Source organism: Schistocerca nitens, chromosome 9 (genome assembly GCF_023898315.1).
Source record: "Schistocerca nitens isolate TAMUIC-IGC-003100 chromosome 9, iqSchNite1.1, whole genome shotgun sequence".
In the NCBI taxonomy this organism is placed as follows: Eukaryota; Metazoa; Arthropoda; class Insecta; order Orthoptera; family Acrididae; genus Schistocerca; species Schistocerca nitens.
Window position 1 is genome coordinate 293,613,521 of NC_064622.1, and position 24,766 is coordinate 293,638,286.

Here is a 24,766-nt window from a genome sequence, read left to right on the forward strand (position 1 = left end):
TTTCCTGCTGTCGAATTCCAGTCACCCATGACTATTAAATTTTCGTCTCTCATCACTACCTGAATAATTTCTTTTATCTCATCATACATTTCATCAATTTCTTCATCGTCTGCAGAGCTAGTTGGCATATAAACTTGTACTACTGTAGTAGGCGTGGGCTTCGTGTCTATCTCGGCCACAATAATGCGTTCACTATGCTGTTTGTAGTAGCTTACCCGCACTCCTATTTTTTATTCATTATTAAACCTACTCCTGCGTTACCCCTATCTGATTTTGTATTTTGATACACATTACTAAAAGAAAATACAGTATTCATAAAATGTAAAATGAAGAATATTTATAAATACAAATTATTCCAGTTGTATTGCAGAAGGAACTATAGGAAACATACTCGCAATTGCGAATATAGAACATTACCAGCTGTATGTAGGAATGATGACAGTGAAAATTTGTGCCGAACCGGGACTCGAGCCGGCCGGTGTGGCCGTGCGCTTAAAGGCGCTTGAGTCTGGAACCGCGTGACCGCTACGGTCGCAGGTTCGAATCCTGCCTGGGGCATGGATGTGTGTGATGTCCTTAGGTTAGTTAGGTTTAATTAGTTCTAAGTTCTAGGCGACTGATGACCTCAGTTAAGTCGCATAGTGCTCAGAGCCATTTGAACCATTTTTGAGCCGGGACTCGAACCCGGATTTACGTTTTACGTGAGAGGTCACCTTTAACTCATTTTTTTGCAAATGTCATCCTTACACAGGACCCTGCTAACCTTCTCTGTATAGTTCCAATTTTAGTCTATGCACCACCGAATCGAGTACGCCGCTTCGGTTATCTGCGCTTGAATCACGGCTGGACCTAATTTTCCATATGTCGGCGTCCATGAATAACAACCGACACTCATACACTTTGTAGGTTTCCGGCCAGAGAGGTCACATTTATTGAGAGGCCAGATCCTGGTATTAACGAGTAAATAGGAAATAGCATTGCCTGTGTTATTAAGAAGTGCGATTTTAAGAAGTGTGGTGCATGCCCGAAGGAACATTGCATCATGTTTCTTAATAACACAGGTACTGCTATTTTGTGGAAAGAATTTTGCAAGGATGTTGACTTGAACGGAAGCTATAAAATTACCACCTTTATGTATCAAATAATGATGATAATAATAATAATCATGACATTCTAACGTTTAATATAAAACACATTCTTTCTCACATCGTTTGCACTTAAGAATTTGTTTGCAATTTTGGTAATGACTGTATGTTTAGTCATTTCTTAATGAACATGCAAAATTACCGAAACATTCAAATTGTTGGCAGCAGAAACGATTTCAATCGCCTTAGTGCTGAAAATGATTGCTCAGAGGTACAAGAAGCAACAGTAATAGTTAAAATCATCCGTACAAACTACGCAAAGTCTGTGACTGTATCACGCTTAGGACCACTGTTTTTCCAGTTTAAAATATTTGTCATGTCTGATAAGTTGGACACTTCTCACTTCGTTCTCTACACGTCCTGAAACGTGTCCTTATGCAATGTTACCTAATCTGCATGAAAGTCTGCCCCATATAACTGCAGTATTCAATCAATGCCAATTTATCCTATACTAAAAGCTTCAAGTTGTGAAATACGTCCCAAAAACTTCGTTTGAAATCTACGATTTAGAGAATCCACAACCATATTAGTTGTTTCAAAAAAAAATTGTCTTTACATTTCCTCCGCTGTTTGATACGCATGAAGAATTCTACCTATGTCGTAGCGTTTAGGCATGTTCCTTTTTTTTTTTTTTAGACAAAACCGGTTCACCAATGTTCAGTTCCTCCGCTTTCCTCGAGGTTTCACTCGACAACTAAAACAAAAAATATAACTCTTCGTCTAGCTAAACTTTCTTACAAAGTTTCCACCAAAGTTTTGACTTCTCGCTATGAAAAATCTGGAAATTTGTGAGAAGTTCCTACGTGACGAAACTGCTGAGGTCATCGGTCCCTAGGACTTCTTGGTATTATATTGATTTTTTCTGAAAAGATTCATGTTGTTCAACGAATATTTTCAGGAAATTACGATATCTGAATTTGCGTAGGTTTGAAAGATATCCACTAGCCTTCCCACCGGCATCACTTTTTCCTTCTGACAGCTGTTTCAAAACTTTTAAGAAAACTTCGTAATTACATTCCCACGATTTTGTATAGCTGTTGGCTCCAGCTGAGTAATCATACTTTGTAATCTCGTTAAATGTCCTACGACATTACTTGCGCTATCATAAAAATTGACCACGACGGTATTTATGTCTAGAGATAAACGTCTTATGACTTCGTGGGCGTCTTCAAACAATGTCCGAGAACTTGTTGAAGCTCCTTCATAGCAGTCGATAAATATGTCTTCAAGTTGCAGATTTTTATCGACAAATCTGAAGCATAAGTATATTGGTTTCTCCAGCGATATATCGGAAGTCTCATATACATGGAGAGAAAAACATTATGTCGCCTTAATAGATTTGACAAGTTTTTGCTGTACATCGCTGGATGATGAAGAGACAGTTTCATTCAATATATCGTGAGGACCTCAGGAGCATTTACTGATCTAAACAGTCCAACTGAAGAATATTCAATGCTTCATTGGTGTGATCTCGAACTGCTATTTCTCGCTGACTTAAAAATTGGACGGATGTTATTACTTTGCCGGCCGCGCTAGCCAAGCGGTTCTAGGCGCTTCAGTCCGGCACCGTGCGACCGCTACGGTCGCAGGTTCGAATCCTGCCTCGGGCGTGGATGTGTGTGATCTCCTTAGGTTAGTCAGGTTTAAGTAGTTCTAAGTTCTAGGGGACTGATGACCTCAGATGTTAAGTCCCATAGTGCTCAGAGCCATTTGAACCATTTTTGTTATTACTTTAAAATCGCCTTGCGTTCATTGTTCAAACTTCCTAATTTAAGTGTTGGGATAACAGATGACACAGTCGTTCCTTGTTTCGTAGATGCCAGAGCATTCATGATTGAACGATAAAGTACACTTTTCGTGAACTCTGAAGCGTTCAGCTGCCTTTTGCCACTGGGAAAATCTATTTGGAACAAATGCATTACGTGACGCCCTGCCTGTTGTAGTGGAAGTTGTCGACAGATACCGGAATCAAAAGCGTTTTTACACTCATTACATCACACTTTGTCCAATTCTTATGTCGTAATAAACCCACCGAAATGTCTTTTTCAAAAATGGTTCAAATGGCTCTGAGCACTATGGGACTCAACTGCTGAGGTCATTAGTCCCCTAGAACTTAGAACTAGTTAAACCTAACTAACCTAAGGACATCACAAACATCCATGCCCGAGGCAGGATTCGAACCTGCGACCGTAGTGGTCTTGCGGTTCCAGACTGCAGCGCCTTTAACCGCACGGCCACTTCGGCCGGCGAAATGTCTTTTTCCATCCTTCCTGGTGTGACCTGAATGACGATTTCTTGACACTTGTTGCTAATGTATTACAGTTAGTGGTAGAAGACAAATTCTCGGGTTCCCTATTTTTTGACTGAACATCCTTTTCACTACGGCATATTCAGTGTGATGACGACAGCAGAAGTATTACGAGTTTATCCATAGCGACTATCAAATCCACTGTTCCAATTCGAAAGTAAGTAAAGAAGTAACACTCAACATTGTGTTTCAGCTTTCCATATGTGTGCAATAACCGTGTCACGTTTGAAAATTGCCAAAATATTTTCCCGGCGAAGAGCCTTTGCTCCAAGCATCTAGTCAATATTGTGTTTCAGCTTTCAACACGCGTCCGGTAACTGTGTCACGTTTTAAAACTGCGAAAATTTTTGCCCGACGAACAGCATTTGCTCCAAGCATCTCATCAGTACACACACCTTCGTACTATTAACACGGTAACACGACTTTTTTGTGAAACTGAGAAGTTCCCAATGTACAGTCTAAACTTCCGCGTCCTTCCATGTCTCTCGAAGGAGAAACAAAACGATAAAAATCTAGCACAACTCACGGAGTGACTTTGTGTAACATATACTACGAGGTGTGGTCTCTGGAACCTCTATGTGTAAACTGAGTTTTATGAGGTAAATCACTTGAAATTTTCTATTTATATAACATTCATTTTTAGTATTATTTCAGTGTCGTTTAAATACTCTTCTTTGAATTTATTGCACTAAATAAAGCCAGCAGTGTTTCGATTTTCATCCCATAAAATCGCCTACTTTCCTACAGTTTTTTAAATAGTGTACGTTAACAAACTGTTTGAGAATTGACTGTTAGATTCTGAAAACTATAGTATCTCTGTAGAAGATAAAATTTCACAGAAAACGAAATCCAGGGTTTAAACTTGCACATCATAATAGCACTCGATAGGACAAAAAAAGAAATCTTCAAAATGGACATTCAATGCTGTGATCTACATTTCCTTTACCATCACTCAGAAAACATTTGTTGTTAACTGACATTTTAAGTATTTTATTTCAGAAGTAAGGAGTCCAACACCAATGTTCTGAAGTTCTTCCTACGAAAGATACCCTTTTTCACCAGCAGACTTGTGATCACTGGCTATTGCAAAATCGTCTTTTTCGTCTATTTCTCTATCTGCATCACTAATGTATATCTCTATTCACCAACCACTTGATCAAACTTAGGACCGTTAAAATTTACACATTCCAGCGAACGCATTTTGTGAATACTAAAACAACAGGTACGTAGTTCACGAGGTACGATCTAGGAGACTCGAACACGTGTCAGAAACAAACAAAGAAGGCGATAATTCACCGACATTAAAACATTATAGAGATGGGTAGGTAGAGTATAGAAGCACTCAGCCAGAAGTTACGTTGGAGAGCGAGTGTGAAAATTCTCGCATGGTCTGACAGACCACACTACGTGACTTAAGGGCTAGATTACATGGAAACAACTTCACTGTAAAAGTAAACCATGCCACTCTTATCTTACTGAAACAAACATAAGAAGATGAAATCAGATATTGAGGTAGCCACTCATAATCGCTCAATATCGGCAAGTAGTTATTTTAAAACAATTGCTGACGAATGGAGTGGACGCATTGTAGTTTGTCACTTCTAAGGGTACAGAAAAGCGAACGGAAAAGACGAGATTCTATTCACAATAATAGTTCCATTGTTATTGTATGCACTGCCTTTGACTTGGAAAAGGAAGGAACGGGCGAGTGTGTTGTTCGGTTTCCTTTGCAAAAGCACATTTGACACAAACAATTACTTACAGGAGTTAGAAATTTTTTCCATCTCAGTGTTTTAATGGCTTATTATATTTTAATGATGGCTAGCGAAAATTACGGGGTGCAGCAAAAAGAATCATCCGATTTGGTACGTATGTATATACGTAAACTAGTAAACGTATACAATGAATTCTGTTTTTTTTTATGAACAGGAAACTCAAAAGTATTTTTTCATACTTATTCATAGGTGTTCAATACGTCCCCTGGAGATGCACAGCATATGTCAATGCGGTATTCACACTGCAGTGAGCATGTCGTGAGTTAAGCTTCCACGGCTGCTGTTATGTAATGTCTCAGTTCAGGCATTCTTGTTGGTAACGTAGGCACATAAACAGAGTCTTTTATAAACCACCACAAGAAATAATCAAATACAGTTAGGTCTGGTGATCTTGGAGGCCAGTAATGTAAAACTGAATGATTTGGTCCAGAGCGGCCGATAGACTCTGATCATTGTCACCTCTGATTAGCAATGTATCAACCAGATGCCACTTTTTCTTGGCCTGCTGGATTGTTTATTTTGTTTTTGCTCACCTCTTCGTCAAGGTCCGAGATTGATGGCATTTTATGTATATAGAAAAACAATTGGACATTAACTGGAGCAGCAGGCGTCGGATGTCATAGTCAAGGTATTTCATCTGTGAATTGGATTCAAGTTCCGACGATCTGTGCATCCTATTTTTCACTGCCTAACATATTTATCATGTCCACACGAAAAGCATTTTCATATAATTTATGCCCTAGTTTTAATTATTCTTATGCTACTTTCCAATTACCTACTGTGGTTCTACTCTTTTTCAAGGTAATAAATCAGAGGAATCCATTTTGCATAACAAGGTACACTGGCGATAAGCTTTCTAGAAGACGAAATTTACCGGCCCGTTCTTAGTTCAGGGCCACTGGCTCCCACCCATACGCTACTAGTTCTCTGCAGATACCTGTCCATTTAACTGTTGCATATCTTGTGTGTCTGCCGGACCGCCATCAGTCGGTTTAGGAAAGAGTTTCCAATAGCAAGCCGTTACGCTCTCTCATAGTATACTTTACACTCAATTTAGAACGCCAGCATGTAACGGAGGAAGCTCTGCTGTGGTCAATGTTCGCGACTTGCCTCGGGAAAAAAGAAAAATAAAATGCAAATTATCTGGCAGAGGTGCAATCAACTGTCTAAAAGATGAAACAGTGGCCACTTAAGTGATGACAGTTGTCCCACTTTACTTTCCTTCGCAAGTTACATGGCAAAAGCGAATCCTGGAGGAAAGTTTTAAATCGAGCGTAGAAAAATACTACATTGCGCAACTCACGTAAGGAATCACTTTTTTCGAAATCCCGTAATTGTTTCCCATTGCGACGTTTAAGTTTGGAATTTGGCTCAAAAGATCCTACAACCTTTCACTCTAATGATGCAAAAGCGTCGCACCAGAGGAGTCGTCCTCCAGGTCGGCGACTCTTCAGACAGCAAGCTGCCGACACACGCGAAAAAAAAGGTCAGAGTTCAGGGTTGATGTGAGCATTAAGGTGGAGTAATGAAGTCGAGTTGGCACCAAATTTCACCACAATTATGCTCAACGCCACCGTGGACGCGTCACACGATGGCAAGTTCGTCACATCCCCACTTACCCCTGTTCGCCTCAACAATGGTTATAACAGCGACATCCTGGCTTAAAATCACGCGATTTTATTGTGCGCGGCCGAGAAAAACGTTTCAGACACACCGCCACTCAGAATCCACAAGAAAAGCCTCAAGGTGTGGCATATAGGGCCGTCAATGAAACCACCCCCTCCTCTGAGACGCTGATCCGCGCAGATGTGGTCAAAAATGGCAGCTGGCAGTGCAATGAACAACGGAACGACGTTCTTGGCAGTCTTTGACACTGCTGAGCCCCAGGCCGCTTCCGCTCTTCTCTAAGGATACCATGGGCTTGCAACCTCGTTTTCAAGAAGGGGCGTCGAACAGATGTGCAGAACTATAGACCTATATCTCTAACGTCGATCAGTTGTAGAATTTTGGAACACGTATTATGTTCGAGTGTAATGACTTTCCTGGAGACTAGAAATCTACTCTGTAGGAATCAGCATGGGTTTCGAAAAAGACGGTCGTGTGAAACCCAGCTCGCGCTATTCGTCCACGAGACTCAGAGGGCCATAGACACGGGTTCACAGGTAGATGCCGTGTTTCTTGACTTCCGCAAGGCGTTCGATACAGTTCCCCACAGTCGTTTAATGAACAAAGTAAGAGCATATGGACTATCAGACCAATTGTGTGATTGAATTGAGGAGTTCCTAGATAACAGAACGCAGCATGTCATTCTCAGTGGAGAGAAGTCTTCCGAAGTGAGAGTGATTTCAGGTGTGCCACATGGGAGTGTCATGGGACCGTTGCTGTTCACAATATACATAAATGACCTGGTGGATGACATCGGAATTTCACTGAGGCTTTTTGCAGATGATTCTGTGGTGTATCGAGAGATTGTAACAATGGAAAATTGTACTGAAATGCAGGAGGATCTGCAGCGAATTGACGCATGGTGCAGGCAATGGCAATTGAATCTCAATGTAGACAAGTGTAATGTGCTGCGAATACATAGAAATATAGATCCCTCATCATTTGGCTACAAAATAGCAGGTCAGCAACTGGAAGCAGTTAATTCCATAAATTATCTGGGAGTGCGCATTAGGAGTGATTTAAAATGGAATGATCATATAAAGTTGATCGTCGGTAAAGCAGATGCCAGACTGAGATTCATTGGAAGAATCCTAAGGAAATGCAATCCGAAAACAAAGGAAGTAGGTTACAGTACGCTTGTTCGCCCACTGCTTGAATACCGCTCCGCAGTGTGGGATCCGTACCAGATAGGGTTGATAGAAGAGATAGAGAAGATCCAACGGAGAGCAGCGCGCTTCGTTACAGGATCATTTAGTAATCGCGAAAGCGTTACGAAGATGATAGGTAAACTCCAGTGGAAGACTCTGCAGGAGAGATGCTCAGTGGCTCGGTACGGGCTTTTGTTAAAGTTTCGAGAACATACCTTCACCGAAGAGTCCAGCAGTATATTGCTCCCTCCTGAGTATATCTCGCGAAGAGACCATGAGGATAAGATCAGAGAGATTAGAGCCCACACAGAAGCATACAGACAATCCTTCTTTCCACGAACAATACGAGACTGGAATAGAAGGAAGAACCGATAGAGGTACTCAGGGTACCCTCCGCCACACACCGTCAGGTGGCTTGCGGAGTATGGATGTAGATGTAGATGTAGATGTAGATGTAGATGTAGATGTAGACATGATCGCACCTGTCTGGACAGCAGCTCGACCGCAATTTTTGCTCTGTATTCAGTGCGGAACCACTAGGGATCGTTCAAGGCCTTTCGAAGAATTTTGAACTCGATTCGAAGCAGCAAAGTGGGCTTAGGCTTTTTCAGCACTCTTGTTTCGCGCCCTCCTTGGCGTCATCACAGATGAATCTGACATTGTTACATACGTAACTAAAATGGCAAAGTATCCCTTTTCTTTGTACAGGTATATTTTTAAAGTGCTCGTCAACTATGGAGGGGGGGGGGGGCGCGGTATCCAGGGAGTAACCGAACTGTGGGCTCTTAGGAGGACGCACTGTACACCACAGCAAAAAATTGCGGCCGCAATGCACTTCAAACGTAAGCAATCGTGTTCAGTGGCGTTGTAGACCCACATTGTCCTCAGAGAAGGGATGAAGCGTTCGTGGTGTGTCAGCAATGTCAGAGATTCTCAAGAACATCAGCCTGTTGTTCATCACGGTAAGAACGGACGTTTTCGACCGCTAAAACTGCGGGAATCAATGCCCCAGTTGAAGGGGCGGTTTAATTGATGCTCTTTATGCTACACCCTCGGGTTTGCGAATCGATTCTGAGTGACGGTGTGTCCGAAATGATTTCCTGGACCACCCATAAGAAAACTGCGTGATTGTAATCCAGGGCGCCGCAGTTCTAACCTCTATCGCGGAGGCGTCAAAAGAAGGGATGCGACGATCTTCCCATAGTGTTTCACGTCTGAGATAGCATCAAGCAGAATTGTAGTGGCCTCGTTAACCCACTTTACACCTTGAATTAACTTCCGAGTTCTGACCTTATTTTCGCGTGTGTCGGCACCTTGCTGCGCGAAACGTCGTTGAGCCGGTCACTTCGCACGGCGCCATTACAGAGAAATATCTTCAACATTTCGCGACCCTGTCAGCAACTGTATAAATATTAACTGAAAGTTTAATAATCAACAACCTCAGTTGCACCGTTTACCTAGAATTTACCTAGGTTTCAGTCGGGATAACCCAACCTTCTCCAGAATCACAGTGGGGCAGCGAAGTGGGGCCGAGGCAGTTTCGGATAAGACTATGGACAAACGGTAGTTACTGTTATTTTGAAGAAGGTTGGGTTATCCCGACTGAAACCTAGGTAAATTCTAGGTAAACTGTGCAACTGAGGCTGCTGATTATTAAAATTAAAGTTATTACAGAGGACGATTGTAGGCAACTTTGGCCAAATTTCAAACTTATGCGTTGCAATGGGAAACTATTACGCGGTTTCGAACAGCTGTTCCACTAATTGTGCTGAGCAGTGTATTTGAAAAATAGCTCTACGCACTATGGGACTTTAACATCTGAGGTCATCAGTCCCCTAGGCTTAGAACTACTTAAACATAACTAACCTAAAGACACCACACACATCCATGCCCGAGGCAGGATTCGAACCTGCGGCCGCAGCAGCAGCGCGGTTCCGGACTAAAGCGCCTAGAATCGCTCGGTCACAGTGGCCAGCGCAGTGTAATTTTATTGAAGCTGATAACTTAACAAATAATGCGACAGAATATCAATATGAGGAAAACATTAACACCTCATAAGTGCCGAACGGCGACTTTACGATTCATGGCATTACTAACACGTTTTAATATTCTACACCGTCGCCTAAGCAAGCACTGTTCGAAATTGTACCGAATATTTCCAAACATAAGTGCAGTGTTCTTACGAAGAATTCCAGGAAGGCAAGTACCTCATAACGGAAAGATTAACATCAAAGGCAAACATTTTAGATTACGCTTTACCGTCAGTCTTACTGACACCGATTGATGAACAGGTTAACTGTAACCAAACACAACATACACTGAAGAGCCGCAGAAAGTGGTACAGGCATGCGTGTTCAAATACAGATATATGTAAACAGGCAGAATATGGCGTTGCGATCGGCAACGCGTATCTAAGACAACAAGTGTCTGGCGCAGTTTTTACGTCGGTTACTATTGCAACAATGACAGGTTGTCAAGATTTCAGTGAGTGTGAACATGCTCTTATGGTCCACACGCGAGCGATGGGACACAGATTCTCCGAGGCACCGATGAAGTGGGGACTTACCCGAACGATCATTTGACGAGCGTACCGTGACTATTAGGAATCCGGTAAAATATCAAATTTCCAATCGCTGCGACCGGAAAAAGGTCCTTCAAGAGTTGGACCAACGACGACCGGAGACAATCGTTCAACGTGACAGAAACACAACCCTTCCGCAAATTGCTGCACATTTCAATGCTAGGACTTCAACAAGTGTCAGCGTGCAAAACAGTTAACGAAACATCATCGATATGGGCTTTCGGAGCCGAAGGCCCACTTGTGTACCCTTGATGACTGCCCAACACAAAACTTTACTCCTCGTCTAGATCTGTCAACACTGAAATGGACTGTTGATGACTGGAAACATATTGCCTGGTCGGACGAGTCTCGTTTGAAATTGTATCGACTGGATGAATGTGTTCGAGTATGGAGACAACCTCATGTCAGCAGGGGACTGTTCAAGCTGGTGGAGGTTCCGTAATGGTGTGGGCATCTAAAGTTGGAGTAACATGGGACCCCTGATACGTTCTAGATACGACTTTGACAGATGACACGTACGTAAGCATCCTGTCTGATCACCTGCATCCATTCATGTCCACTGTGCATTCCAATGGACTTGGGCAATTCCAGCAGGACAATGCGACAACCGACACGTCCAGAATTGCCACAGAGAGCCTCCAGGAACACTCGCCTGAGTTTAAACACTTAACGCTGGCCACCAAACTCCCCACTCATGGACATTATTGAGCACATCTGGGATGCCTTGCAACTTGTTGAAGAGATCTCCATCCCATCGTAGTCTTACGGATTTATGGCCAGCGCTCCAGGATTCATGGTGTCAATTCCCTTTAGCACTACTTCAGACATTAGTCGAGTCCATGTCTCGTCACTCTGCGCGTGATTTTACACAGTATTAGACAGGTGTACTTATATGTTTGGCTCTTCGGTGTATCTTATTTCCACTACATGTTGCACCGTTCTAAACCTCCATCGCTTGTATGTCAGCTAATAGTACATGTATGTGTAGTTTGCTGACTTTGAGGAGCCCTGTAGTACTTACTCCGGTGGCCACAGGCTCTTCTTCCCGTCGCGTTTACATGACGCATGACACCATATACATTTCCATGCACTGAACCAAGCAAAAATACCTTCTAATTTAGTTCTGCAGTATGAAAGTCTGCAGGCTTTCGTGGCCGTTGTCACTGAAGTTAGAATCTTCTGGGTTATTAGGCTGCGTCATGTTTCTTCTAAAATGTTCGACGTTTCGACTCCTCTGCTAGGGTCTTCCTCAGGATCGTTTGGTGTTCACTACTGCTAGAACACTGAACACTGTTCTACGATGGTGAACTTGGTTGGCGCTGGACTACAACTCGCCTCTTCGTTTTCGGAGGAGCGCCCTATATAAGGAGCGTGGAGTATCGGCGGAGAGAATTCTGTGAGGAGTATACGATACTCACGATACGACATTGCAGTGCCTGTGTTATTCTGATTACGATGCAAAGTTCACGCATGCATGTCCAAAGGACGCGGTGACTACAGCCGTTATGAAATACATTAGTTTAATTCGCAGTTGTGAATGGGGAGAACCATCAGCTGTAGAATGGAATGACGACAATAAAAATTTGTACCGGACCGAGACTTGCACCCGGATTTCCCGCTTATCGCGAGCGCTCGCCGTACCATTTGACTATCCGTGTAAGACCTCACGGTCACACCCATGCATGCATGTCCGAAAGAACTTTTCATCGTAATCACAATAACACAATAACACTGCAATAAATTACTTATCTACCGATACCGGCCAAGTGACTTTCTAGAACGTCTGACCTGTACCGGAATATACATAATGAAAGTACGAATACAGGTTGCAAAGGCATGGTTGACGACATATGGAAGTTTGGGTCTGGCCGTGAGTTGCGCACGGATAACATGCCGGCACGGTAGCTCAGCGTTTTCGATCACAGGGTTATCTACCCTCTGTAAATAAAACTGAGTGAACGGACCAGCAAAGCCCCTCAACAGGTGTCGTTAAACGTACGCCGCGAATAAATTCAACGAACTTAAGAAGAAAAAAAACAAAGAAAGATAGCCAAATTGTAAGGCGACAACTCGCGGTAAGGCAGCAATCCGGGTTCGAGTCCCGGTCCGCCACAAATTTTCATTGTCGTTATTCCAGTCTGCATCTGATGGTTGCCCGCATTCGCAGCTGCAAATTCAATTAATATACTCTATGTGGAGCGTGGAGTGGTTGGTGTGCAACCAAATAGCGGCTGTTTTCTCTGGGATTTACTAATCGTAACATCTCATGTTTGTGAGCCGCCGATGTGGTGTACGGTTATACGTTATCGTAGCATGGAGTGTTAAATACACTACTGGCCATTAAAATTGCTACACCACGAAGATGACGTGCTATAGACGTGAAATTTAACCGACAGAAAGAAGATGCTGTGATATGCAAATGAATAGCTTTTCAGAGCATTCACACAATGTTGGCGCTGGTGGCGACACCTACAACGTGCTGACGTGAGGAAACTTTCCAACCGATTTCTCATACATAAACAGCAGTTGACCGGCGTTGCCTGGTGAAACGTTGTTGTGATACCTCATGTAAGGAGGAGAAATGCGTACCATCGCGTTTCCTACTTTGATAAAGGTCGGATTGTAGCCCATCGCGATTGCGGTTTATCTTATCGCGAAATTGCTGCTCCCGTTGGTCGAGATCCAATGACTATTAACAGAATATGGAATCGGTGGGTTCAGGAGGGTAATACGGAACGCCGTGCTGGATCCCAACGGCCTCGTGTCACTAGAAGTCGAGATGACAGGCATCTTATCCGCATGGCTGTAACGGATCGTGCAGCCACGTCTCGATCCGTGAGTCAACAGATGGGGACGTTTGCAAGACAACAACCCTTGTATCAGCATGGACTATCAGCTCGGAGACCATGGCTGCGGTTACCCTTGACCCTGCATCACAGACAGGAGCGCCTGCGATGGTGTACTCAACGACGAACCTGGGTGCACGAATGGCAAAACGTCATTTTTTCGGATGAATCCAGGTTCTGTTTACAGCATCATGATGGTCGCATCCGTGTTTGGCGACATCGCGGTGAACACACATTAGAAGCGTGTATTCGTCATCGCCATACTGGCGTATCACCGGGTATGGGGTGCCATTGGTTACACGTCTCGGTCACCTCTTGTTCATATTGACGGCACTTTGAACAGTGGACGTTACATTTCAGATGTGTTACGACCCGTGGCTCCACCCTTCATCCGATACCTGCGAAACCCTACATTTCAGCAGGATAATGCACGACCGCATGTTGCAGGTCCTGTACGGGCCTTTCTGGATACAGATAATGTTCGACTGCTGCCCTGGCCAGCACATTCTCCAGATCTTTCACCAATTGAAAACGTCTGGTCAATGGTGGCCGAGCAGCTTGCTCGTCACAATACACCAGTCACTACACTTGATGAACTGTGGTATCGTGTTGAAGCTGCATGGGCAGCTGTACCTGTACTCGCCATCCAAGCTCTGTTTGACTCAATGACCAGGCGTATGAAGGCCGTTATTGCGGCCAGAGGTGGTAGTTTTGGGTGTTGATTTCTCAGGATCTATGCACCCAAATTGCGTGAAAATGTAATCACATGTCAGTTCTAGTATAATATCTCGTATTTGTCCAATGGATATCCGTTTATCATCTGCATTTCTTCTTGGTGTAGCAATTTTAATGGCCAGTAGTGTATTTTCCTTTTGGAAGCACAGCGTTGGTCAGCAATATTGAACTGCGAATAACACCAAGTGCGTTCAACTATCCGTCTAAGAGAATTGTTTTATTATCCCTGTGTTACTGAAAATGCAAAAGCGGACATTATGTTTTGAAAGACGGGTTTTTTCAGATGTTGTAGTTGTCTGGTGATTTATACTGTTTGTCGGTGAGCGTTCTTAACGCCGTTGTTGCAGTCCGTCTAATCCGTCCATGCACGCCTTCTAAGATGATATTGGGTGATGCATACAGATGCATTTACTGCAACGTGATCCGTTACTGAAGCGTTTACTTTCACTGTGTCTCCGGGTGTTCACTTTTGATGTAGAATCATGGTCGGCCAGGCAAGGTGGTCTGATTGAACAGCGTAAACTACTGGACAGTCTGCACTACAAAAAAATACTGCTGGGTGCTACGGGTTTTGTGCAGCACCAATCGACACGGAGCATGGTTAGTGTTCTTAGAGTCTGATAAGAAGTGCTATCACGAAGCGTGTCCCTTATAACTGTTCCGTTGTGGTCGTGTCACCTGCTGCTACGGGTCTCGTTCCCCGAAGTTACAGAAAGTTGTGGTTTGCTCATTTCTCTAAGGGCCGGCAAAAATGCTTTACATTCTTACGTGGGAATGTGCTTACACATCTTCTCAGTGTATGTTGTCTGTGCAAAGGAATATCCAGTTTTCCTAATTATTGAAGCATTTGCGTCTGGCCCCACGTGGGCGATGCAGAAATATTTTCCTTCTAATCATAACACTGGTAAATGTGTTACACTGAAGCGCCAAAGAAACTGGTATAGGCATGCGCGTTCAAATACAGAGATATGTAAACAGGCAGAAAACAGCTCTGCGGTCGGCAACGCCTATATAAGACAACAACTATCTGGCGTAGTTGTTAGATCGGTTACTGCTGCTATAAAGGCAAGTTATCAAGATTTAAATGAGTTTCAACGTGATGTTATAGTCGGCGCACGTGCGATGCGACGCAGCATCTCCTAGGCAGCGATGAACTGGGTATTTTCCCGTACTAGCATTTCACAAGTATATCGTAAATTCCAGGAATCCGGTAAAACATCAAATCTCCGACATCGCTACGGCCGGAACAAGGTCCTGCAAAAACCGGGACGAACGACGAATGAAGAGAAAGTTAAACGCCAGAGAAGTGCAACCCTTAGGCAAATTGCTGCACATTTCCATGCTGGAACATCAACGTCAGTGTGCGAACCATTCAACGAAACATCATCGATATTGGCTTTCGGAGCCGAAGGCCCAATCGTGTACCCTTGATGACTGCACGACGCAAAGTTTTACGCCTCGCCTGGGCCCGTCAACACAGATATTGGACTTTTGATGACTGGAAACATGTTGCCTGATCGGACGAGTCTCGTTTCAAATTGTATCGAGCGGATGGACGTGTACGGGTATGGAAACAGTGAACCCATGGACCTTTCATGTCGGCAGGGGACTGTTCAAGCTGGTGGAGGTTCCCTGATGGTGTGAGCGTGTGCAGCTGGAGTGATATGAGACCCCTGATACGTCTAGATACGACTCTGACAGGTGATACGTACGCAAGCACCGTGTCTGATCACTTGCATCCGTTCATGAACATCGTGCATTACAACGGACTTGGACAATTACAGAAGGATCATGCGACCCCCCTGACGTCCAAGATTACTACAGAGAAGCTACACGATCACTCTTCCGAGTTTAAACAGTTCCGCTGGCTACCAAACTCCGCAAACATGAATATTATTGAGCATATCTGGGATACCTTGCAATTTGCTGTTCAGAAGAGATCTTACCCCGTTGTACTCTTATGGATGTATGGACAGTCCAGCAGGATTCATGCTGTCTATTCGCTCCAGCACTACTTCAGGCATTAGTCGAGTCCTTGCCACACCGTGCTGCGGCACTTATGCATGCTCGAGGGGGGCCCTACACGATGCTTGGCAGGTATACCACTTTCTTTGGTTCATCAGTGTATATGCCGTAAGGATTGTAGGGATTAAACATCAAGTATGTTATAGTGGTGTACCTATCAATCTCAGTAAAATCGAGGTATGTGAGAGTGCTGTTTCACTTCTGTCATTGTGTATTCAAATTTTAAGAAAAATTAAAATAAAAACTGATTTATAATCGCTGGTGCCTCAAAGGGCCACTTCCTTAATCTTAGAAGTAGTGCACCACGGTAATTTAAGTTATTGTTTACTTGTTGGCTTAAGGCTTTTAGGCGAGAATTCTTTAGTTTAACGTTATCTTAAGCCGTGCTAAGACATCAAATACCGTTGCGCGATTTGTTTGGGTTTTGGTGGTTGGGCAGTAACGAGTTAAAGCTCAATGCTGCATGATAAACAGGTACCGTGGGTATTAGGAATTGTGTTGTACGTGTGTGGTTAGTAGTGGTTGATGTACAATGTCTGTGTATGTCCGTTATATTTGATTTACGTGTTCTGTGATTCGTCTCCACGGGGTCAAAGTCATCAAACCCAAATTTTATTTCTGATCAGTTTTATTAATTAATGTTTTACTTAGTAAAACTTTTATTCAAGACTTTAAAGATACTAACGTCACTTAGTCTATCAGCATAGAAGCTCTAAATGTTCACACATCAAAGTTATAGAGCATAAAGGAAATGAAATTGCTTTTGTCATTTGAATTCAATTTTGACTATCCGCGGTACTTTCATAGACTGTCTGTATAGATGTTGGATTAACTACTATTCATCCTGGTTAAAGACTCTGGGAACACGTTTGAGCTGCAAACTGAGATCGGTGGTTATGACTGGAGAATCTGTGGTGCTCAGCATGTCCCTCTGAGCTGATGGTCCTGCAGGCTCGAGGCCGGCAGCTCACTAGCCAGCCAAGAGTCTAGCTTCATGTAAGGGATGTTTTTCTTAATAAATGGTATTCAGCTCAGTCTTTTCAGTTGATTACCGCAGACCTCCACTCCTAACCCAAAAAACCTGTGCAGCACATCTGTGGTGTCACAATGTGCTGCTGTGTTACCCAGTCACATTAATGTGATCACCGCCTATGTTCGACGTCGACATGAATAACCAGACACAGACGGCACGTGGCAGCACTAGCAGTGCAAGGTATGTACAGAGTGTCAAGGTGACGTGGAAAACAGTGTAGTCGTTGTTGTAAAGCCTAATGGAGCGATGTCTCTGACGTTGAAAAGGGCACGATCTTTGGCTTTCGGGCCAAGGGTTTAAGCATTTCCAAAACGGCTAACTCCGTAAACTGCTCGCATGCTGCCGTAGTTCAGGTAAAGCGTGCATGCCAAAATGGCGCAATCCAAAACCGGTTCCGGGGCAACTATGGTGCACCACTCTCCGTAGATGACAGGGGTGAACCACAACTGCAAATATGTCGAATATCATCGCTACTCTGTACCATCCAACAGCGAAAAATTACGAACTATAAAAGCTCCACTAACATCATCAAAAAAAATGTTCATATGTGTGTGAAATCTTATGGGACTTAACTGTTAAGGTCATCAGTCCCTAAGCTTACACACTACTTAACCTAAATTATCCTAAGGACAAACACACACACCCATGCCCGAGGGAGGATTCGAACCTCCGCCGGGATCAACATCATCCGATAGAGAACTGATACTCAGTATGTGTTGGGCAGCATTTGTGATCGTGTGAAAATTTGAGAAGATTCAATATGGACGTGTGTTTGCTCTATACCATTATTCCATCCCATGCAAATCGTCCAGTTGACTGCTTCTCCACATTTTCCGCCTTTATTTAGTTGAGAGAATATCGATTGTGGTGTGTTCATCTAGCAGGTGAAAGACGGGTGGTTCGAATACTGCCTCGGCCATGGTTGTGTGTGATGTCCTAAGTTTAGTTAGATTTAAGTAGTTCTAAGTTCTAGGGAACTGATGACCTCAGATGTTACGTCCCATAGGGCTCAGAGCCAGAGATGGGTGGAAGAGACGTTTCCTTGTTCTCTAGACATGAGAAACACCCTAGTTGACTTTGTAAATTACATGGTTGGTGGCTCAAATGGCTCTGAGCACTATGGGACTTAACTTCTGAGGTCATCAGTCCCCTAGAACTTCGAACTACTTAAACCTAACTAACCTAAGGATATCACAAACATCCATGCCCGAGGCAGGATTCGAGCCTGCGATCGCAGTGGTCGCGCGGTTCCAAACTGTAGCGCCTAGAACCGCTCGGCCACTCTAGCCGGTTACACGGTTGATTTGGAAGCTTTTATATCACCGACATCGGTGTTCACGTGTGTAAACATCAGTTTCCTCTATTTTTTTTTTTTTTGTTTCACGTTTATTTCGTCGCAGACGGGATATGTTTCTAGTTGTACAGTGATTTACAGCACACTGCACCTCGATAAAGTTTTGTGTTTCTAGAGACATAATTTCCAGTCTATATCTTCGGAATCAAACGGTTTAAACGATACTGCTATGCAAGCGATATTGCTATGTGCTTGATATTTAGAAGTATCGTGTAAATGGTATAATATTCTGGCAAACCATGTGAAAATACATGTGTTCTTGTAATCCCAGAGTCTGGAGGTGGGTGTAGAAAGCAAGCAAGCAAGCAGGAGGGGGCCAGAAACAGTGAGGCCTTTGTGTCGAGGGGAACCGACCCAGCCTTTATACAACAGTCGCGGTATATGTATGAGTTTCTGGTGGTCGCTACTGTGTGTCCTATCGCGATGGAGATACAGATTCAGCATATCGATAGCGGTAAGGGGAATGAAAGATTTTTTTTTTACGTGGAATAATATGTGCGCTTTAGATAGAGATTCGTTCCAGAACCATAGCCGTCAAGGAGAGACATTTCCAGTACCTTTCTCGGTGTCAGACTGATGCAGCAATCCTAATATTTAATTGCAGATACACTAATAAATATGTCCGCCCCCGATAGCTGAGTGGTCAGCGCGACAGACTGTCAATCTTAAGGGCCCGGGTTCGATTCTCGGCTGGGTCGGAGATTTTCTCCGCTCAGAGACTGGGTGTCGTGTTGTCCTAATCATCATCATTTCATCCCCATCGACGCGCAAGTCGCCGAAGTGGCGTCAAATCGAAAGACTTGCGCCCGGCGAGTGGTCTACCCGACGGGAGGCCCTCGTCACACGCCATTATTATTATTATTATTATTACTGATAAATATGTGCTTGGCTCCCTATATTCTTGTGAGTCTGGAGATGACAATAGAAAGTAAAGCAGCAAGCATAAGGTCGGGGCCGGAAACATAATCTCAGCGGATGCTTTTGTTTCGAGCTGGGGCTTGCCCATCATTTATACACGAGATCAGAAAATTCGAGAAAGTTTCTGGGTTATGACGGTTTGGCTCGCTGCTGCCGCTAAATGGGTGAATAGTGAACTAATACCAAGTTTGCGCTGTGTCGCCATCGGGACTGCATGTGTCGTATGTACCGGGTGATCAAAAAGTCAGTATAAATTTGAAAACTGAATAAATCACGGAATAATGTAGATACAGAGGTACAAATTGACAGACATGCTTGGAATGACATGGGGTTTTATTAGAACAAAAAAAAATACAAAAGTTGAAAAAAGGCCGACAGATGGCGCTTCATCTGATCATAATAGCAGTAATTAGCATAACAAAGTAAGACAAAGCAAAGATGATGTTCTTAAGAGGAAATGCGCAATATGTTTACCATAATTCCTCAACAATAGCTGTAGTTGAAGAATAATGTTGTGGACAGCATTGTAAAGCATGCCCGGAGATATGGTGAGGCATTGGCGTCGGATGTTGTCTTTCAGCATCCCTAGGGATGTCGGTCGATCACGATACTTGCGACTTCAGGTAACCCCGAAGCCAATAATCGCACGGACTGAGGTCTGGGGACCTGGGAGGCCTAGCATGGGGAAAGTGGCGGCTGAGCACACAATCGTCACCAAACGACGCGCGCAAGAGATCTTACACGCGTCTAGCAATATGGGGTGGAGCGCTATCCTGCATAAACATCGTGCGTTCCAGCAGGTGTTTATCAACCAGGCTGGGGATGACGCCATTCTGTAACATATCGGCGTACCTCTCATCCGTCACGGTAGCAGTTACAGACGTTTTGCTGTCCAGCGCCATCTGTGGACATTTTGTGAATTTTTTTTGTGGGGGGGGGGGGTTCTAATAAAAACTCATGTCATTCCAAGCATGTGTGTCAATTTTTACCTCTCTATCTACACTATTCCGTGGTTTATTAAGTTTTCAAATTTATACTGACTTTTTGATCACCCGGTATACTCTGCGGTAATTAGAGAAGATTCAATACTACGAGTGTATGTCCAGGGAGTACTGATAGCGTTCGAACTCCTAACACTCAGGTCCTCGTGGTGTGTGGGGTGGTCCACGGCCGGCTGGCCTCTCTCTGGCTGACAAACTATTCCGCAGCAGCGGTCACAGGCCGCGTTTGCGGCGGCAGTTTCCTTCTTCGGCGCTGCACAGCGGCATGGAGAGTATGTGCGATGTATTTGATGATCTGTAGATCACTTTTGCGGTGATTGACTGTCAGTGTAATATCGAGATCTGCACAAAATAGTTTTGTCGCTGAAAGTCTCGTCTAAAGGAAAAAGTGGCGAACAGTGCTCCCACACTGGCAGCATCAGTAAATTGGTGGGTAAATTCAGTAAGAGCCAATTAGAATAATCCATTAATTCACAAGATGTCCTTCGTGCTGGGGCATAGGAGCCTCTGGAAATTGGTTTCAACAAAATGGAGATAAGGTATCAACGAAAAGTTCTGAGAAAGCACGTGTTCAAAGACAAGTTGAAGCAGATCATCCATCTCTGGACTGGATGCTGTCACTCATCCGCCACTGTGGCATTAGGACTTCTCGAGACGAGTAGCTGCAGGACTACGAAAATTCCCGGAATTTTTCTCTTGTGTAGGACAGTGCTTCGAATTCTGTTTGTGTAACTTTTCTGATTTCCCTCATCTGTGCTTAGACAGTGTTCTCTTTCCTAACAACAACAATGCTTTTATGATTAATGGTGTTTTCGCCAGTGTGCACAGACATGATGAAGGCTTTTAGCGGTGAGAAAGTTTACCGTTTCTGAGATGTATTTTGAAAGCAGGGCGTCACGATTTTCTTTCTTTAAGACCATAAGGAAGAATGCAATCATTCAGTGCTATTTCCATAAACGGGTCCTATTAGGATAAGAATTTCCATGCAAGCGAGCTGAGACATCACGAAAACTCATACACCAACAACAAAAGCGACTGTTAACTGTTTATGCGACATTTTAAGATATCCAAGAGGAAGACTTGGCTCTTATTTATATAGAGATGTGACACCAGGGGTGCCTAGGTGAACACGTATTTCGACAGGTATTTCTCAGGTGTCATGTATGGAAGAGCCACGTGGTTCATAAGCTGACGGCCTCGTCGTCACTTTGATGGGGCCGCCTGTGCATCTCGACTCCTGGGAACATGTGTGGTGGTGTCCTGTGCTGTCCCGTGGACAGGGGTCGCCAGGCGGTTCGTGCTTCGCCATCGAAAAATTTTTCACTGTGTAATTACGTGTGATATGTTTTAATGACAGTATTCATTGCCTGATTGGAATAAAAAGAAATGCGATCGATTTAATTACTTCTTACAAGATCTGCGTCTTTCCAAACAGCAGAGAACGATTAGCACGAGAAATCCATCCCCCAAAAACTGATTTTTTAGAAATAAACAATATACCCTCGAATTTTTCTTCGTGAGATCCTTCCTCTCCATCGCAGAGCCACCAATTTCCGCAGAGGAGGGGAGAGGGAGAGTGGAGGTGGAGAGGATGTGGAGGGATGGGGTGGTGGTCAGGGGGATCGATTTCCAGAAAAAATTCTTTAAGTAAATATATAAACTATATTCCATACCCTGCATTGAATCCCATAAATTGTTCAAATAAACAATATTCCATACATTGTCTAAATTGTTTAAATAATATTCCATATACTGCAATCGATTTCTGGACGAAGCCTTTAACTAAATAAATAATCTATATTCCATAAAGTGCCATAAATAATTAAACAATAATTCATGTATTGTATAAATTGTTTAAGCAATATTGCATACACATCAATCGAATTCCCTCTAAATGACTGATCAACTGAGCTTTTTTCCCGCCAATTTCCAGGAGGGATGGCGGGAGGGCAGGGGTTTACCAGAGAGGGATCAATTTAATTAAAGTAGTCAATCAAAGTGATAAGAGTGAGAGGGGCTATTCCAGTAAGTCAGACCTGAAAATGTACTTGTAGCAGCGAGGGGGAGGGGGTGGGTTGGCGGTTTCCTGAGGGGTGGCGGGAAGGGGAGGGGAGGGAAACAATAGGTTAAGGAACTGTCAATCAAAAGTAAAGATCTTTTTAGAAAAACAATAGGTTAAGAGCCTGTCAAACAAAGAAGAACAGTAGTTTACTGACCTGTCAATCAAAAGAGAACAATAGGTTTGCTCCTGAGTGCATACCTGCCCCTGATGTAGGAAACCCGCACTAACAAGTTGCGCCAGCAGTGCGGTTGACCTGCTACCTATTTCACTTGAGACTGCGACATAGATGTTACCGCACTCAGGAATATCGATTGAAGATTATTACGTCTGGACACTGTGATAACGGCACAACGGCTGTAGTGGATCCTAACCACATCATATTGACATGGTCCAAGTACACGACTGCACAATCAGGCTTCCATAAAAAACTGATTGCGAGAGGTTACCCCTTCCCCATCAGTATTCGTGTTTACCTCCACTATTGATAACACACTATTTGAAAGCCACTGGCATCCAAATTATTTTATGAATTGCCAAAGTCTTCATTTTCAAAAGGCTTCAACCTAGTTCGTAATTAGTAGCGTAATTTTGTGTTTTAATTTTCTTATAGATCTCTCTTTGCACATTAAATTTTCATTGTTGCGCTCTTGTGCATGTGACTGTTGTGCTGGCACTATTTTACATACCATTGGTTGTATTGTGTTTGGCATTTGGGGTTTATTTTTATGTTAAGTACGTCTTTCTGTATGCTACACTTCTCACATTAATATGTGATGTTGTCTGCAATTTTGTTCTGCAGCGATTGTTGTACTTATTGTAAGATGTACGGTGTTTGCCATTTCACGTTTTGTCTTTTACTATAAGAGCACATGAATGTTTGTCATAATGTTGCTGTATAGTGCTGTTTGTAATTCAGTTCTCATGTCCTTGTCAGCAATGCCGCGGCTGTCAGATGTTTGTCTGATTGTGCTTTTATTTTACTTTAAGAGTGTATGTGTATGCTAATTTCGCAATTTTGTGCTATTCTGCTTTTAAGCGATTATGTTTCTTTGGCACTTTATAACCATTGTTGTCTGTATCGTCCTTGTAACCCAAATATAAAATATAGAAATAAAATAAAATATTTGCTTCCCATGTCGTCGCTCTAATGATTCCCCACTAGCCTCTGCTCCGTCTGTACATCTCCTGGCCACATCACTCGCCCGCAACGCCACCAGGCGGCGTTTGAACTCGTAGTGGTCATAATGTTTTCGCTATTCAGTGTACAGTTCTTGGCAAATTACTTCCGAGTCGATAAACTGTCACAAACATAGAGAGAATTCAGAATAACAATCCCGTTGCAAGTGGAACTTTCCGTTAACCGTTCATTTTTTCAACAGGCGACAAGAGGGGACCATAAAACGGTTTCAGCATACACTTCAGTCATACACCATTGCCTTACACAAGACCTTTTTTTCCATTTGCGCCTTTTAAATGCTATATATTCAGTTTCATACAGCAGCTGTCCTTGACTCATTGCAGTTTACTTGTGTTTACTCGCCGTTATATCAAAGAACCCATGTGGACACACTAGAATCTCATCAGAGTCTTCTGCGCACCGACTCTAAAGGTAAATTACTGGTGTGTCTGCTCGTGCATCTCTCTGGATGGAACTCTTTGCCGACTTTAATTAAGTAAACAAGTCCGATTTGTTTGAGAGACGCAGTAGAACGCCGGTACTGGCCATTCATATCTGTTTTATGAGGCGCGCGTCACAGCCTGCTTTGCCCTGTCTAGCTTGTAAGTCACCACTGCTCTCGTGAACAATATTTGCAGTATAGAAAATACCAAGAAAAAAAGAGTCTACATTCATGTATCACATTTGTTTAACTTGTCTGACATACACTGAAGGAAAAGAACATGACAACCGGCCACTGCGAGATGGAATGACGCCTGGTGGCGTAGTTACTTAGTTACATCTTCCATAGATCATTTGGAAGTTTTTCTTATCGAAAGGATGTGGAGCGTGTCCATTTATAGGATATTTATTGGCAAGTAGTGTTAAAATTAAAGAACATATTATTATTTTAGTCCTACTCATTCAACTACATATAAAAATCAGCTTTTTTAAGAATTGGCTACCACTTTAAAGTAGAAATTCGTCACAGGAGTATAAGGAATTCTCCAGAAC

At 43.3% G+C, this 24,766-nt stretch overlaps 1 non-coding gene across 1 annotated transcript; it reads right to left on the minus strand.

Annotated features, from left to right (window-relative positions):
* Nucleotides 1–704: 704 nt before the first annotated feature.
* On the minus strand, nucleotides 705–812 carry LOC126204727 (U6 spliceosomal RNA). The gene has a single exon (XR_007540530.1). It is a non-coding gene; the product is annotated as a U6 spliceosomal RNA (small nuclear RNA).
* Between the last annotated feature and the right edge of the window lie 23,954 nt (nucleotides 813–24,766).